This window comes from Falco punctatus, assembly GCF_963210335.1.
Source record: "Falco punctatus genome assembly, chromosome: Z".
Taxonomy (NCBI): Eukaryota; Metazoa; Chordata; class Aves; order Falconiformes; family Falconidae; genus Falco; species Falco punctatus.
This window is the reverse complement of record NC_137586.1, coordinates 74,744,517-74,763,559: the sequence shown is the minus strand read 5'-3', so window position 1 is coordinate 74,763,559 and position 19,043 is coordinate 74,744,517. Positions and strand designations below refer to the sequence as shown.

The 19,043-nt window shown below is 41.2% G+C and overlaps 1 protein-coding gene across 4 annotated transcripts in view; it reads left to right on the top strand.

The window, feature by feature from the left end:
- Positions 1-19,043, top strand: part of PALM2AKAP2 (PALM2 and AKAP2 fusion) — a 272,605-nt gene that overhangs the window by 737 nt on the left and 252,825 nt on the right. The window lies entirely within an intron of this gene.

The following is a 19,043-nucleotide window of genomic DNA, read 5'->3' as shown; positions in this document are numbered from 1 at the left end:
AGAAGAAAAGAAGGAATAAGTGAGGAGGAGAGGAGATTGCGGGAGAAAATCAGTACTCTGCTGAAAAGATATTTTCTCACAGTGGGAGCTTTAGCTTAGCTGATTAAGAAGTTAAACAAAATTATCTGCTGCAGCGTGGCTTTTACTGCAGAAAATAATTGTGATATTACTAATTTTTAAGACAATCGACTACAAACACAGCATTATCAAAATCATGTAATTATTTGATCTACTAGTTAAACTGTCACCTCAGCTCCATAGCTGAGCATATGCTTTCAGATAAATTCCCTGCTGACTTGCGTCCTGCCGGGGGTAAAGTCTAGGCAGGGTTTTGCCCCATTTTAGTTAAAACTTTTGTTTTCATGTTTAATGTTACAATTTGGAGTAAGCCATGAGCTCAGCTGCTGCAGACCTCAGAGGAACGTGGGCAGTGACACCTGGTGAGGACTGGGCCTGGGTGCTTAAAAACCACCATCATCCTGGCACACAGAAATTGCCAGCTCATCTTCTAGCATGGCACAGACAGTGTCAAAAGGCTTGTGTTTCCGTGGGCATTGCCAGTCTGCCAGCCCCACACAGCCTGCCCTTGTTTGAGTGACACCCAGCTCTTCTTCTCCATGCTGAGATGTTGATGCAGCTGTGCCAGTCCCAGTCAGATGGCACAGAGGGTGCTGGGGACCGCACACCTGGAAGTCTGAAGGGAAATGACAGAAGACAGCAGAGCCACATGGGTTTTATGTTCCCTTCCCTGGTTCCCCCAATGATCAACAGATGCTATGTTTTACTGTAGCCGGCAGAGATTACAGATTTCTTTTGTATTATGAGGAATGGCTGCTGCTGCTGTTCCAAGCTGTTTTCTTTAAGTCCACTATTCTGCTAACAGGTCAATGGAGATTAAAAATAACCAGATGTAAAACAAATAGATTGGGGTTTTTTCCTCTCTAAAATATTTCCTGAAAAAGAGCAAATGGTATCATATGATACAGGGTAGAAGCTATAACCATTTAATTTTCAGGCAGCGGAAAGTAGATGCATATTTTTAAGCTGGTTCACAGTTTTATGTCAGCATAGGTATTGCCAAATCTCCAAATGGAAACACCGGGAACGTTCCCTCAGAGGCAACCCTCACCACTGCCCCTGGTTTGGGAGTCCTATATAGCAGAACCACACTGCAGAGCTGCTCCACACATTGCTGCAGTGCATAGCTCTGAAAAACTTCTATCTCTGTGTTTAAAAAATGGTTTATATTATTGCTGCTTCTTCTGACCACTATATAACAGAAACCCAAGCAGCACCCATTTCCACTCCGGCTTAAACCTTTCACCAGAGTAGTTCAGGTGCTCTGCTTTTTGATGCTTTGCATTTCACACCAATGATGCCATTATGGATGTAAAATTATCAGATGTGTACTGCAGCTTTTTACAGTAGGTTTATGCTAGTATGAGAGAAGGCCTTGAGAATCTGGATCTTCTTTTTCCATATATATTACCACTTCGGTTTCTATTTCTGGCACAAAATAATATACACATAGTATTGCAATGTGTGCAGTGAATTAGACTGAAATAATTTTACTTCAGCATCAGAAATATTCAGCTTTATTTTAAGCTTGAATGTGAGTCCATGAACTAACTTGTCTGCTTACCCACTCAGGAGTGCAACAAGTTTTCCATATAATCTCATTAGGTAACTTTTCTCTTGTCTTTGGGCTGCTGCAAATGTTTGTCAGAATGCAGAGAAGTTTATCTTTAGTGTAAGCTTTGCTCCATCAAGATGAGTGGCATGAGACAAGTTAGGCATTTCTCTTTTGCCACCAGTTGGCTAAAATAAGGTTAATCCTCAGAAGCTGCATGGCCTTTCTTAGAAGACAGAAAGGTTGCATTTGAATTCAGCTTGGTGTTGCCTTTTTTTTAACAAGCTGCAGTATCTCCCTTCAGATGAGCAGAAGCTTACACCAGCACTCCAATCAAGCTGGTTGAATGCTAGGCATATAGAAAGAAATCCATTTACTGTTGGGACTCCTATACACTGTTGCCTGTACGTTTGTGCTTGCTTCCATAATCACCACGCTTGCCAGGAAGACAAGCAGAGTAAATTTGAAGTGTATTTAAGGAAAACAAAATCCAAACATGGAAATATGAATATTCATACCAGAAGGCTGACACTTTTTGAAGAGTTTGCTTTTGTATTTTTTTACTCTGATTAATCACAGTTTTAATATACGCATATCTGGCACATAGGCAAGTATCATGGGAAGAGGGAAAAAGGGGACTAACTGTTAGGACATTAATCTAAACCTTGATGAACGTGAGTTGGCCACTTATTTTGCCAGCCACAAGTACTTTGCCTGCCTGTGCAGTCCTTTTCCATCCGTAAACTGTGAATAATGGACTTCGGCCTTGTCTCAGAGAGTTGCTAGGGATGCATACAAGACTGAGGAGAACTTGGATGCTATGGTTTACCAGGGCATGAAACAGCTAAATAAGTCTTTAGGAAAGATAACTTATGATTAAAAAAAAAAAAAAAAAAAAAAAACACAAACCAAAAAACCACTTCAAATGTATGTGGTTTTAATACCATTGTACATGCTTAAACTTTGATTTTTAGGTATTTGTTTCTGAAGTTCTTAACATTCACAAACTGACTATAGCAAGTCTCAGAGCACTGTGGCAGTCTGGTTTGAGATGTGGGGAAATGCGAGACGACTGAAAAGTGGAGGCCAGCTCTCTCTGCTTGGGAGAAAAACATAAACTCTGTGTCCTTGTTGGATCATGGCCAGAGCAATTAGTTTTCTGATCCTTCCTTGAGCAGAGGTTATCCACATCAAACATGCCACAGATACTGGCAAATCTTTCTGTCATGCCACACTGCTCAACATCTGTTTGAGCCCGACCTTAAATCACCACAACATTGATCTGCTGGTTTACCACCAATGGAGCCAAGCGGTGCCCACTCTGCACAGTGTGAGAAGATACCTTGCAGGAGGCAGGCAAGAGGTTAAAAGAGGAGGTTGGAAGCCATCTTCTCTCTTGGCTTGTTCCTGTAGCACACTTCATTGCTTGTGTCTGCTCTTTTCCTGAAGGGGGGTGGTGGGTAAAATTCTGGGTGAAAAAGGAAGCATTTTTGTGGCTTTAAAAATGTGCCTGCTGCGAGTTGCTCAGAAGTTTGGAATGCAAATAGTCCCAGAGGAAGCAGGCTCAGTGGCTAAGGGACAGGTAAGCTGAGATAATTTATCACATTTTGGATAAATAAACTGTGTGGCTCCGCAATTTATTATATGGCCCCTCTCTCTATGACTGCAGAGATCACCACTAGCTAGTGATCTAACATAGACAGGCATTTATGAAATGTAAATACTTCCTGTCCCTTAGCTAGAAGTCATAAAGCTGGGAAGCAAGGGCATTGAGTATGTATCAGTGCATCTGGGGTACAAGTGCGCAAATGATCCAGTGAACCTGTGTCACCCATATATCAGGTAAATTAAAGGCAATCATTGAGGGACAGCACTGAGGAGAAATCATCCACTAGAGCAACAACCAGCACAGGAGTTGGAGGAGATATGCAGGTTAAGGAGATGTCCAGCGCACAGATGCAACTGGGAAACTACTAAAATTTACCGATTTCTTAGCAAGTAAAAAAAAACGGTACTGATGGTTACTGCTTATCAGTGCCCAGCTCTGAGAACCATTAGCTCAGGGAAGCATTAAAGAAATTATTGATATCGAAGCAGCCATGTAAAACATGCCTCCTGTCGAACAAGACCATTCTTGCGTTTGTTGAGCTGTATCTAACATTTCTTCAATGTCATCAGGTATTTGATTTAGTATGGTAAGGCACTTGTTTAAAAATAGCTCCCTCCTGTATTAGTGAGGTCTACCTTAGCTGGATTAAGACTAGCTAACTGACAGGTCTCAGAAAGTTGCTGTTAGTGAGGGAGACTGATGAACAGAGCCTTGTTCCTCAAGAGCAAAGGCAGGGGAGAGCTTATAGGAAGCAGCTTTTCAAGGCTTGAAGACATCCTCTGTTAGCACTTTGATGTAAATGAAAAATCAAAATTGATAGTGTGCAGACAGCATGAGGAGTGGTGGAGGAGTAAATACAACAACACAAAGCAGACCTGCAGAACAAGATGGATTATTTGGTAAATGGGGTCCTCCATTTAAAGACTTTGTTCACACCTGTATACAGCTGCTGTTAGGAGAGGCCAATGCAGGACTGTGCATTCAAATATAAGGGAGTACAGTGCCAGCACCTCAGAAGAGGGCTTTGCAGTCTGAGCAGTGCTGCCTTTTGCAAGGGACTAGAACTAGCATGGGAGATAATTCAGCAGGGATGAGGAGGGGATGGTTGTCCTGCAAAGATTAGTTTCACACAGAATCACAGAATGGTCAGGATGGGAAGGGACCTCTGGAGATCATCTAGTCCAACCCCCCTGCTAAAGCAGGTTCACCTGAGGCAGGCTGCACACAGGTAGGTTTTGAATGTCTGCAGAGAATGAGACTCCACAACCTCTGGGCAGCCTGTTCCAGTGCTCTGACCCTCTCATAACAGAGAAGCTTTTCCTCATATTCGGGTGGAATGTCCTGGTTTCACTTTGTGCCTGTTGCCCCTTGTCCTGCGTCTGGGCACCGCTGAAAAGAGCCTGGTCCCATTCTCTTGACACTTGCTCTTGAGATATTTGTATTCATGGATAAAATCCCCGCTCAGTCTTCTCCTCTCCAGGCGAAACAAGCCCAGCTCTCTCAGCCTTTCTCCAGCCTTCACACCACCAACCAGCCCTTGTTTGTTTGTTAGTACAGGGTCTGGAAGCACACCTTGCCTCGTTGGCTCCTCCACCACCTGCAGCAAAAAGTTATTATCAATGCCCTGCAGGAACCTCCCGAGCTGTGTGCGCCCAGCTGTGCTGTCTTTCCAGCACATATCAGGGTGGCTGAAGTCCCCCCCGAGAGCCAGGGCCTGTGATGGTGAGGGTACCTCCAGCTGTCTGTAGGAGGCCTCGTCGACTCCCTCTTCTGATCAGGTGGCCTGTAGTGAGGACCCCCAACAGCGTCACCCATGTTGGCCGGCCCCTGAATTCTTACCCGTAAGCTCTCGACTCATTCTTCATCCACCCCTAGGCAGAGCTCAATACATTCCAGTTGCTCCCTCACTGCTGGCCTATCTCTCCTAAAAAGTACACAGCCATCCATGACAGCATTCCAGTCATGTGAGCTCTCCCACCATGTCTCTGTAACTGCAGTAAGATTATGGCACTGTGACTGTACACTAGTAAAACTTACACCAGGTGATGGTTTGGAGTCCTCCCAACAAATGAGGCACGTACATATATGTTTACATACAGAATTGCACTAATTTTTCAACACATCTTTGAGAAAAGTAATACAATTATCTTTTGGAAAGATAGTACTAGTATAGTTTCAGTATCACAATTGCTGGTAACCTAGCCATTCTACATTTCTGGGTTGACACTCAGCAGCTGCAGTGAGCATCATGTGGTATCCATAAACTTCAGAAAATTTAGTCACAGAAAAGCCAGTATCTTTTTTTTCCCCATTCAGCTATTGTCTATTACCCTACAAAATTAAAACTCATGACTAGTAGATCTCATGTCGAAGGTCATTTTACTGTAATGTGTCTCCAAAATTTTTGTGACTCCTTCCACAGAGCATTGATCATGAAAATTGGAATCTCTGGTGTTGGGGATCACATAGAAAGGTGTTGCAAATTCATTAAATCAACAGCTTATGATTGCAGTGATGACTTAATACACTAGTTTCCTATGCCTTCATTTAGGAAGTAATGTTTTTGTTGTTTTCAGACCTAAAGCCTGCAGAAAAAAAGTTCAGCAAGATACAGAAAGAGTAAGCAGGCTGGGACTTTTCTACTTGGAAAACAGGAAACTGAGTGAAAAGAATCTTCAGAAGTCTATAAGGTCATGACTGTTAGGGAGAGACGAGATAAGGAAATACTACTCACACTTTTTAACACAAGAATTAGTCGGGGTCTGAGGAAGGCAGAAGTTGTGGACAAAACAAACCCAAAGACATAGTCTTCCTAAAATGAATTGTTAAGCTGTAAAGCCCTGCTTTCCAGCATATGGTGGGTGCTGGAGTACACCTAGGCTTGAGGAGAACCCAAGCACGCTCATGGAAGCAGAATACATGGAGGACTTTCTTATCAGAAGTAATTTTCAAGCTTCAAATTACTAGAGGCTGGCAGGGAAGTTTTATGTGTTCTTGCCATGCTCCTGAGGTCTTCTGCTTTAGGCACCGTGCTAGAATGGAACATGGGCTAGATGGTCTGATACAGTGCAGCCATCCTGTGTACTCAAACACATTCCTGGATTAACCATGTCTTTAAGTACTTTCCCGAGTTTCAGCACTAAAGAAAGCCCTCCTTGCGATTGATCGTGAAGCTTATTTGAATATTGCTGCTACATAGTTTAATCCAATTTTTCCATTCCCATCTTGCCCTCATTATCCTACTTCCAATTGTATTTACAGCTCTGATTAATCACAACCATTCCTCTGCCTAACATTCAAGTACCTGAAACAGAAAATCCCCCTATAGTTGTAGCTGTCCTCCTTTTATAGTCTGAGCTGAAAAAACTTGAGAGCTAATGTGACCTTAACAGATTTCCAGAGTACTCTGCGGTGCGGAAGACCTGAAGGGGCTGGGAAGAGTCTGTGTCCTGATGTAGTATTTCCAGGAATGGGTTTAGTTTGTGTAAACTAGGGATTATCACAAGCTAAATGAGAACAAAGTTGTGAGCACATTATGAACCTGTGAGGTTCCTATGAACCCCAGTGGAAATCAGCCATGGGAGAGGAAGCGTTACATTTGCATTTGCTGTAAAGGATGAAGAAAGATTTCCCTGCACACAAATCTGCAGCCCTGCCCTGGACTGCAGCAATATCATGAGTCAGCTTCATGGGAGGTATTGCACAGAGAAACCCATGTGAGCACAGGTGTATCTTGTCTTGACTTCTGGAGCATATATAACAGTGAGAGTTCATACACAGTTTAAGAAATATTATGGCCTTTGCCCATTCCAAGCCAAAAGTGAAAGAAAAATGCCTATAATGTCTGAAAATACTGTCTTTAGGTTTATCTGTGTTTTTGCTTTAGGAATGTTTACATGAGATTATCTTCTCTGCAAGAGAAGCAGAAATATGATTTATTTCTTTCATTCAAATATTGCTTTCAAGGTATCAGTGAAAACTAGGAACGAGCAGAAACCAGAAATGAACTTGCTCTTGAGAAACTTCTAGACAGTCTCCAGACTTACCCAAACTCAACTGTTTAAATTTAGAATTGTTTCCACAGCACATTCCTAGCCCTTAACACATCACCAGCATCTCTTAAGCACAGACAAGGAGCTGAGATACTAGATTTCTTTTTGTGCATTTCAAATTGTATTTTGCAAAAGGAGTTGAAAATGGGTTTGAAAAGTTTTTGTGATTTTCTTGTTGTTGCTGTTAACTGTCTGGAAAAGTAAAATAGTTGTGAAAGATTTACATTTTTGGAAACTATTGAACAGCTCTAGCCTGGAGTGTAACTTTAAGGACAAATACCACACACCATGGTAGCAGTGGGGTAGATGTTCATGTGAAGTCAGAGGCGAGACTTTGGGATTTACATGCTGTGCTAGAAGTGATGGATAGCTGGGTAGCTGGGATGAGGGTGAGATAGTGCTTGAAGGGGGTGCACAGTGATGCTCAGTCTCTCCTTGAGCACTTTTGCTCTGGTAGGAGTCATTCCTTGTATCCATACCCATTTTACAAATACTGTTTCATTCCTGTACAGAATGAAGTGTATTCTTTCATCAGCTGAACACTTGCAAAGCACAGTCACCAGCGAGCTGGTTGGTCTGCAACATGTATTTGGGAAAGCACCAGACTGTGTATGTGCAGTAAATTATGAGGCCTCACAGCAGCAGTATTTAGCTTCTGAGCCTCTTTGTGAGTGGGTCCCGAGGAATTTTGCAAAGATTTCAGTATATTTGTTTATTGACAAGGGAAATGAAGCTCCATCAAGGGATTTGTTTGTCAGTTACCACCAGCAAAACCAACAGAACCTCGAATTCAATCCCATGCTTCCTTATTTAGGTAGGATGGCAGTGAAATGTGATCTGAAACCTTGCCTTCTCTTGAATGGCACATGAGCACATGCTGAGCTTGTGTGTGCTGAAGCACCTTTCGGTCTGAGGATGCCTTTCAGGAGCAGGACATGGGAATGCAGGGATGCTACACCTGCCTCTGGTCCTAATTTCCCTAGCATATAAAAGCCTTTTCTGTTGCAAATTCTTCTCTGAGACACCCACGTGCTTCCAAGGGTTAACATCACCTGACAAGCCCAGTGGCAGTGAAACTGGTATGGCCTGTTGGCAATTGCACACCAGACCTATGTAGCTCTTGACACACAGATGCTTTTTGTTACTTAGCTGACTTGCAATGAGGTTAGGCACTGAAGGCATGTAAAGCTTTCTTCCTCTTCACCAGTAAAAACAAATGCTCTCTGTGCATAAAAAAAAAGGCCAACAACCAGTGCAGTTTGGGCAGCTCTTTCTGGAAGGAGACGACCTGCTCTCATCTAGGAGTTGTTGGCCTTTCCAGACAGCACAGAGCTCAGATTGTTGATTTAAGCGGTGCTCTGATTGTTTTAATTTGAGCTGCCAGCATCATTTGTCAGGATCCGCAGACAACAGTTAGTAGGGTGGGGCTCAGCCCCTCTGCAATGCCTAACAATAGCAGTCACTGACAAGCAGTTGAAGATTTGGGACAGCAGAGGTGTGCTCAGATTTTAAACAATACACACCTTGAAAAAAACCCCTCAGTTTATCAGCAGAGAGCTATATAAAAGGTGCTTTCCAGCCTTTTGGGGACATGTCTTTGTCAGCCTCTCTGCTTCAGCCATGTTCTTTTGCCATGCAGAGCTATAAGCAGCACTGCAGTAGAAGGAAGTAACCTGGGCAGGTAATGAATGGCTAAGGAGCCCCTATTAAGAGGCTGAAAATTGCAGACAGAAATTGGAAGCCAGATTTCCGTGTAATGTATTGCTAGAGGAGGAAGAGTTGAGCAACTTGTAGTGTATGCTGCAGAGTCACACAGCTGCAGTCTCTTTATGGCAGCAGCAGGAGCTAGCGCAGAGCTGAGCTTACTCAGGAGCTGATAGCAGTGCTAAATGCAAGCGTCTCATTATTAACCAGCTGAGTGCCACATGCTGCAGTGCCAGCATCGGACTGATTGGTCTTTCCCAGTGGGTTTCTGAAAGGGAAAGGCGTTGCAGTACACACACATACACATACATACTTGTTAGCCTCTCATGGATGCGCTGCACCATGTGTCAGGTCCTTGGGAAAACTCCATGGGTTTTTGAAGGATCCCTAGTCATCCAACTGTTTCCCATTTGGAGCATAAAGCAAGCATTTGGCATACAAGGTGTCACTAGGTTTACAATAACTGCAGCACAGGGCACTGGATTGTCTCATACACTGGCTTCGGTACAAAATTACGATCTTGGATGTGTTTGCAAGTTCTGGCAGCTCTGTGCACATAGTATAGTGTTTGGGAGTTAATTCCTTATCTATTTTGAATTCCTACCTACATTGACATAAAAAGTAAGACTCTGTTTAATCATATATTTGTTCTTAATAGACACAAGCATAGGCAAGCACTTGCTGCACTTTAAAGAAGTAGACTCGAGCAGAAAGCTGATTCATTTTCCAGCATTTTAATCTGCACCTTTAAGACAGCTCTGTGTGGTGGGGATAACTGCTGAACTAGGAATGTACATAAACTCATCCCAGCATCATGGTGAACTTAGCAAATTGTTCTGGTTAAGGAGGTAACTTCTAAGCAGCCAGAAGGAAAAATAATCTCCAATTTTTAAAAAATGAAACAAAGAACAGTCTAAACATAACATCTTTAAGAACTATGTCACTGTATCAGTAAGACACTGAGCAATATCAGTTCTTTGTGCTAAATTTAGACTTTTTACTGCTGAAGTTTCAAAAAGTATAAAATTTAGACTTAAATAAATATAGGATATCTGAAATTCATGTATGCAAAAGAAATCTGTTCATACTTTTCACGCCTTTCCTTATTAGCTTCCTAATCTCCAGAGGAAAAATAACAAAATATAAGTGGTTTACAAGTATCTTTGTCCTTATCATGTGTGACATTGCATACAATGCCGAGCAAAGGTTTTGATGAGATTGATGTGGCACTGCACAGTGCAGACCCCTGCCTCTGTGAATCTCTCAGCAATTCACAGGACTGAATGTCCCACAAAGGAGTTGTTCCAAAATCAATAGTTTCCAGTATAGACAACTCTTTATATTAATGATGATTTTTTTTCCCTGGGCTTTTAAAACAGTATAATAATTCATAATTAAGAAGACAAGGTGTCTTGTAAAGATTTCACTGCTGAGAAGGAGGGGATGGACAGCACTACTGAACTGGAGAGAGCTGGTAGGAGGTTCCTTTTACAATTCTGCCACAAATCTCAGGGCGCTGGGAAGAATTCCCCTCTGCGTTTGGCCCCTGGCACTCAGGAGAATGCTGCATCATCCTTCCTTCCCTGAGAACAGACAACCCATGAAAGCAGTCCTGAAAAGCATGTAGAAGGAAAGAAGACTGGTATTTTTGTGGTCCAAGTATCTACAGCTCCAGTTTCTACTTCATGTTAGTCTGTGACATTGTGGGCAAACCACTGCCCTTGCTTAAACACACAAAAAATAATCTTTGGTCTCTGTTACTTTGAAAACACCTGTTCCTTGGTGAAATAAATCCAGTTTACACTGATGGATAACACTGACCATGTGATTGTGGGCAAGTCATAGGTGGCTGGTTGCAAAGCAGTAAGATCCAAAAAGGTTGTGTGGCCCTGGTTATATATTGTCACTATCTGTATGGATTGGAGAGTGGTTTAACTAAGCTCCATCAATGTGATGTGCCACTAAAGACAGAAGAGGTACTGGGGCTGTGTGCTTCCCCAAGCTCTCCTGATGCCAATGAGCTCACTGACCAAGAAGCCACACCTGCAGTGCTTGTTGCATGGTTCATCCTTTTGGCTGCAAGTAGCCCACTGAGCAGGAGGTTTCAATAAGAAAAAGGCAGACTTGGTTTCTCATTGTCATTGTTGTGTTGGTCACATCTCTGTCTAGGTGATGCTTACAGGTTGGAGAACTGAAGCAAGAGCATATATACCAGCAACCAGTTGTTGCAGCAGAAACCTGTACCAGAGAATGTCCAGCTTTAGACTGACCTTGTTCCAGTTTTAGACAGTGTTTCATGAACCTGGATCAGATAATGCAGTGCAGTCACTGTATTTGTAGACTGGTCCTTACTGGAAGGGATTGTGAATGCACATGAAAAAAAAGTTTAAGATGGTACTGACAGATTACTAACCTTTTTCACATGGTGACTCCAAAACAGATGAAGATTCTTAACACCTAGTACTAATCAATTGCTGGATAGCAGTTCTGAAGAAAAGGTGATTGTGGATAATCCATTGAATATTGCTCAGCAGTCTCATCCATCATGGAAAAGGCAAACAGGCTGGTGTATATAGAGACAGGAATGCTGCTATAAGGCATGTGAAATGGTTCTCTGCTCAGACCCATGCTGGATTCAAGTCTCCAAGGAAGAAATGCACCAGATGGAGAAAAGTATAGGAGAGTCAGCAATTTTCAGAAGTGAAGGAAAATTACTTCTGAGGGAAGACAGAATAAGTCAGAGTTGTCCGGCTTAGTGAAGAAAATACTGAGGTTTAGATGATCTTGTTTAAGGGTAGGGAAAATCTTTCCATATTTCTTCTAGGGTGGATCACCAGTATTTTTGCTTGTGCTCAGATGTTGCTCATTCAGTTGGTGATAAGTATCTTAAATTTAAAGGGTTCTTCTGCAGCTGGTCACTTTTCTGGTGATGCCAAGCACAATGCTTCCATGAGACTTGGCAGGCGACACATGGATGCTTGGAGACTCAGGAGAAAAATTTAATCCAATGGCAGTGGAAGAAGACTGAAGCTGGGATGGTTTACTTTGCATTTTGGATAGGCTAAGCATGTGGGTAGTCAGTGATGTGTTCAGATATGTTGAGTAACATGATCACGTGCAAAAGTAGATAAAATTACCTCTTGTTGGATTTAGGCTACCAGTCCCTATACTCTTCTCTTTCAGTAGGACTCTGTCCTGCACCCAAGCAAGTTAGCAGGAATTGTGCTCTTAGTTTCAGTGGTGAGAAGAAAAAGACCCATACTATCCCCAGAGGTGTTCACACTATTTCTGACCCTTTATCATCATAAAAAGCACCAGATATGTGCCAGATCATACATCTAAATCAGACTTTCCAGGGCAACAAGTTATAAAGCTGAGGGTAAACAGAGATGGTGGGATCCACCATTCCTCTAAACTTGAGAGGTGCATGCTTTGCCAGTCATCACACATCCTTATTAGTAGCACCGAGGCACAGTTAGAAAACTGCTAAACTCACCTATCAGAAGTTGAAAGTTGCATGTGCAAAAATGATTAGAATTTAAACTTCACATGTTCTTGTTCATCCACAGCAGACATCCAGTTCTGAGAACCTCGGTCTCTTAACAGCTGCTGCTCTTGACTTCTCTTGTATGTTACCAAGAGTCCGGATATTTAATAACCTCTGCTGGAATAAGCTTCCCAAGCTTTACCTGCACTTTGCGAGGAGGTGGTGCTTTTTCAGTTTAAACTTCCTTCCAATAGGAAGCTTTTCTCTTGTTTGAAATGTTACCAACAGAAAAAAAAAAAAAAACAAAAAAACAAAAACAAACAAAAAAAACTTAGTAAGCCTTATTTTCTCAGTAAGATGAAGGGGAGGTGTGGGGGGGAGTTGCAGGGGAAAGGAGGAGATATTTTCAGTTCCAGGGAAATCATGTTTGAGGTTTCTTTGTTGATGCTGGAAGGTGAGAAACTGTGGAGGCTTAACAAGCTGAAATTTCCCTAATGTTGTAGCCTAAAATTAAAGGAGATGAGATCCCAACCTTTCAGCTAGTGTAAAATAATGGTAGCAGAAGCAAATCAAGCCAATACTGTCAAATTTTGTTGTTATCCTCTTTGTCCAACCTAACTTGTTTTTAAGCTACTCTTGCAAATCAGTGCAAAACTTTGTGCTGAAATTTCGGAGCAGATCCTTAGGACATATTTGTGGGCTGGAAAATGAATCATACATAATCTGTAGGGCAAATGAATGGTCAAAGGCTTCTGGAAAGCTCAGCATAAGGCAGGTGATTTATTTGTGGCTGCACTTTGACCTGTATGTGCAGAATGCATTTCAGCATGCATTCTGGTAGGGCAACAGGTGCTTAGAATGTAGCACAGCCTTATAGATTTATCTTTTTCTATTTCTTTGTTTTAAGGCTCTTTACATGGTATTTAAGAAACTGGCCAAGAGACCTTTCACTAGTTTCTCCTCTTTTTAGCAGATTTTTTTTACTTAAAACTGGACTTAAACCATGAACAATGAACAACTAGTTTCCTTGTGGATAAATTGCTGAAGTATTGTATGTTTCCATGTGTGATCCAGATTTGTCGATGTTGGGTGGCAAAGCTGGTGACAACCTCTTACTGTGTTGTAGCACAAATTACCTCCTGAGTTTTAAACTGTTACAATTGTCACATTGGCCTGTGATTTAACAACTTAACTTTTTCCTTTTAGACCAATTTTACTCCCTTTAAAAAACAAAATAAAAACCTATTTTGGCTAGTTGAGAAGTGTCAACAGTGGTTTTAATTGGTCCAAGAGTTGGGATTTTTTTTACTGTGAAATGCGCCACTTTCTGAAAAGTGGCTGTGTAAATGACATTTGGCAATTCAAGCTGTATTGCCATTCAAAGGTTACCATAGCATATTCCATCTTCATAATATTGGAAATGTTTTCCTTGGCTAAAAGGCACAAAAAGAATAATTAAGATCCTTTAGGGCATGTCTAAATAGTATACTGAAGTACCTCCATATGTACAAAGATGTACCTCTGGCTTTTGGGTCTGCTAGGTATCCAAAATGAGTCTTCACTGTGGTAAATCAGATGTTTACTGAAATAGATGTGCAACAGATATCAAAAGTAATGGAAGCAAGCTGATAACTTGCTCCAGGTTCAGCACAGAGCAGTTGGGATGAGCACAGCTGTCTCTGCACAGTGCTGTGGTGTATGGCATCCATGAAGTCCATATCTGACTCAAAAATACATGCCAAAGAACCTTATTCAGTAAACTACATGAAGCCTAAACTTCTATGTCAGAAAGAAGGGGATGCAATTGCTTGTTGTTCTCCTTAGTGTCTTTATTCAGACATATTTTTCCAAACAACCATCATCACAAACTTCAATATTTTTTTGTATTTTCCATTGTTCTGATAAGGACTACCTGTCTCCCCACTTTTTCCTGACACATGAGTAAGAGAAAAACTCTCAAAAGTATGCACTAACTCTTAACACTCAGCATCAGATATTTTCAAAGCCTGCATTCTTCAGAAAATAGGTTGTTGTATAGTGCTTCATATATCCAGAATACCTCTTGTATTGATGTAAAAGATGTTGTGAAACTTAAGTGCATCTGACTTTTGCATCTGCTAAACATCCAAAGCAAATCTGTATTGTGGCAAATCAAGTATTTTTTAAATGCTTTAGCCTGAAGAGGCTTAGAGCATTTTATAGAGGGTAAATATTTTTTCCTGAGGCAACTGCCCAGTTTCACAAGTGGCAAATTGAAAAACAGCACACAGATTGTAATAGAGGAAAATTGCACCTACTTACCCTTTTAAGACTGATTGCATCATTAGTCTTTGTGCTTTTAAAATTCAATCAATCAATATTTGTTTGGTTTTCTCCCATGAAACATAGATAAAAGGGAGGAGTATTAAATAGTAAGGAATACAGGACATCCATTGGAGACTACAGCATTTATCAAGAAAAAAAAAATAAAAAAAAAAGCACAGAAACCTTTCTGTACTAGATTTAATTTGGGTTTTCTCACTGAATAATCCTGTAGGATTTTTTGTGCCATTAAACTTGCATCCCCATCTTTCATTGCCAAATGTAGATTGTGGCCCTTACTGTTGCACAGAAACAATTTGAAAACCATCTACATGAAGTCTAATTGGTTCTTTAAAGATGGGACTTCAGGCAGAAGTGCCTCCCAGAGCTTTATTATTCTGTCTCCGTTATCAAGTTGATGAAACTTGATACTACAAGGGAGGCAAAGGAAACCCCATTATGCACCTTCTGAATAGTTTCAGGGTAGCTTTCGTTCTGTTTTGGCAGGGAGAAGACTCTTTACTGTTCATAACTGGTATTAGAGCAATGCCAGCTGAAGTCTATGCCTCATTGTGCTAGCACAACAGTGAACACATGGCCAACATCAGCCTCCACCAGAGCAGAGACCTGGGAAGAAGAGAAATGAGAACAGAAAGTGAAATACTTTAACCAGGGACATTCAGCAAACTGAACCCTGTAGATACCTCTTTTGACTGCAGCATTGGCAGGCTACACACTGAATCCCACTCTTTGTGTCCACATTAACTTCTCTGGTCAAAGGTTCAGACCCTGCAGTGAAGCTCACAGTCCACTGAACTGCTTCTGTTACATGTGCAGGAAGGCCCATCTGAGCACAGGTGTCTTGTCTTACCTGTCTTCTTCTCTGCAGGATGCTCTTACTCTGGTGGCCCAAGATCTCCACCATGTCCACAAACCATGTGAGCAAGGCCTTCAGCAGAGATCTTCTATAGACTTTTCATGCAATTTGGTTAGCTGCCATCAACAGACTCCATATTCCAACACATGCTGCAGTGCTGCTCCTCAACAATGTTGCATATATTGTGTGACTACAGTGTGTGCAATCAATTAGTCCACCAGTTTTCTTTTTTTACTGCCTTCCTGTATGCAAGCAGCCTTACCAATAATACACTTTCAGAGATCCTTCAGAGGTGTCTCGGGATCAGAATTTGTGTTAAACATGTGCCTATTGACTCCAGTACAGAGGTACCTGAAGCCAGGGAAGGAACCTGGATCCAGCCCTGCTGACCTGATGGCTCTTGCTTTTGCTTATGTTCATGATCACTGTTATTGATCTCCTGGTCTAATTTGAGGGTATAGGGGCAGGTTTTGTTAGTACCTTTGAATGAGGGTCAGAGACAGTTTAGAAACTGATAGGTCATCACACAGAATAGGTAGTACAGCGTTGCCCCCGTAAATACCTCATGCTCCTTTATTTTCAGGGAAGTAAAACAGGGATGTCCCTTCACAGTCTAGCATGACTTAGGAGATAAAAAAGTTGTGTTTCCTCTTCTGCAACAACAGCACCTATAGACATAGTTTGATTTCTCCCCTCTTTCTATTTTAATTCACACACACATCCAAAGATACTGTCCCTGGGCAAGTAATAACCCTTAGAAAGAAAAAATCATTTACGCTGTGTGTAAAGAGTGGCTTTAGGAAGGAAAATCATAGATGGAAATATTTTCAGCTGTACAAAACTGTTCTGTCCAAGTCATTACAAATCACACAGCTGTGGCATGTGTTCTGAAAACCCTAGCAGTGGAATGGACCATTTCATGCCTTTGCCTTTCAAGCTGTGATCTTGGACAGGTGGTGGGAAATTCTGAGATTTTATTGCTCTTAAGATTCAGAGAGAAAAACCAAAAAGGTGAAATTGTTGGCACTGATTTCCTAGCATGCCTCTTGGAAGGAAGACAGCCTTTTCCACCACTGCCAGTTATCAAGACTATCAGACAGACAGTTGCTCAACAAACATACATCCTCACAACAAGCAGTGGTTAAAGAGTCATATTTTATTAGTATGAATGACAGTTATTCAGCACAGGACTGCAAGAAAAGATCATTTTGGCAGACTTTGACTTGGCAAAAGTTACATAAGATGTATCAGAAAATAAGATTTTTTCTACATCTTTTTCCATGATAGAGGCTTTTTGTAAATATGAGATAGAAGTATTTCTGCCATTCCCACTGAATGCTCTATGTTGGGCCAAGACATGCTGTTAGTAGTTTGTTTAGTAAAGTATCTCTAAGCCTTCTCCCTTTTTAATGAATCCATGCAGATTAAATTTTTGACCTCTACTTGACATATCATTATCAAGCATCAGAGGTTAAACTGTTTATGAATGTGACTGAACTTGTGTTTGTTTCATTATGAAACAAACTGACTTGATCAGAGGTTTTTTGACTTTCTTCTTCTGACATTGGTGTGCTTTTGAACTAAGCAGAGTAGCAGTCTCCTGCTGTGCTCTACCATGACAGCTGGCCATAGTGGAGACAAGTTAAGTCATCTCTTGCAGTATTGCTTAATGGTTCCAGCGTCTCAAAGGTTGTCATATTTGGGTGGCAGTCAGGACCCAGCTTGATGCAGCATAGAAAAGACCAAGTAGCAATGTAGAGTTGCCAAAAGGTACTTTACTGTGGAAAAATCCATTGTTCAGCACCATGCTGTCTTTCTCTTTAAGGGTTTTCTCATTCCCCTTGATAAGAAAACTGAGGAGCTTGTACAGCTGCTGCTTCATCCTTGGCATGTGTGTACTTGCACATTTTTATATCACTCCTTACTGTTTGACATGTTTCTTTTCTTCCCCCACGACCAACCTGGCTTGCAGGTTTTCTGCAGAATGCAAACTCTTGCCCAGATTTGCAGAGGAATTCAGCATGCAACATACAATAGGAAAGGGTTTCAATGAAAGATGCACCCTTGTAAATAAAGACTCTATTGTGCTACCCTTTACTATTTCTTATGCAATGGGTTATGTTTTCAGAATATACCTCTAAATGTAGTGAACATGTCTACAATAAACTCCTGGTGGGTGGATCCCATCTGTTTGCCACACTATAAATAAAATATTTCAGCAAAATAAAGGAAAAGAAAGTCATAAATGTGCCTTACATCCCATCCAAGCTTCTTGTTTCCTTGTAATGTCTGCCTATGCAAATGCCAAGACTGAAATTCAGCTCTTTTCCCAAATCTTTTTTCACTCAAAACTTAACTTTCATGTTTCTCTTATCAACATTTGAAACTCTGTCTTTCAGTTTTCCTTTCAAAGAGGGTAAATAAGATCTATTCTTCTTGAACTTACATGCCAATAACTTTTTTCCCCTGTAATCCAATCTCTTCAGACCACTCTGCTTCTGGAGAGTCATCTACAATACACTTTAGATGACAACAATCCATAGCAGTTACTGGCTAAATCTTCTCGTATCACGTTAGAAGAAATTTTCCAAAGGGAAATTCTTGGTGACCTTACTATAAATACTGCTTAAAGTAGTTTATGGTTATAGAAAATGAGATGGGAGGGGAACCTCTGCAGGAACCACTGCCTTCTACAACTTCAGACTGTAAACCAATGCAAAGGAATTGTAGAAAGCCTATGGGCATTTGAAAAAGAACACCAAGTAGATCTGAGTAAGAGTTAAGTTTTGATTTGCATTCAGTCACTTCCTTGGCAACTCTATTGCTTTAAACTCATCATCCTTGTTCCCTGATGACAATGTGTTACTGACATCAATTCAAGTTGATGGCAAAGATGCTACTGATTTAGAAAATAAATTGTCATCTAGTGGAAATTATCTGCCTTTGACATTTTGATATACACCAAAGTGTCCAGCTGGAGCTGTGGAGTCATAACATTACAGCTACTTGGGGGAGCAAAAGGTATCACAAACAGCCTACAGTACAATAAAAGAGGGGTGTTCATCCTTGCTGGTGGGCATGGAAGAATATGATTATATGTTGGCTCCATAATGAAGTGGAGGTTTGGATTGTAAAATACAGATAATAAGAAAAAACTACAATATTTTATATACTTCTTTTTTTATTCTTTTCCACAGCTGGATCATGCTTCCACCTTTTCCCTGCATTCATAAGGACTCATAACTTTCTTTTTTCATATGAAAGCTAAGATTCCCATGTAGTCACATAACTCTATACCTAAGGTTTTAAGAAAACAGGAGGTGTTGTGAAACGCTATAAAATCACAAGAGCTGGCAAAACAGAGCTCTCTATAATGTTGTTTG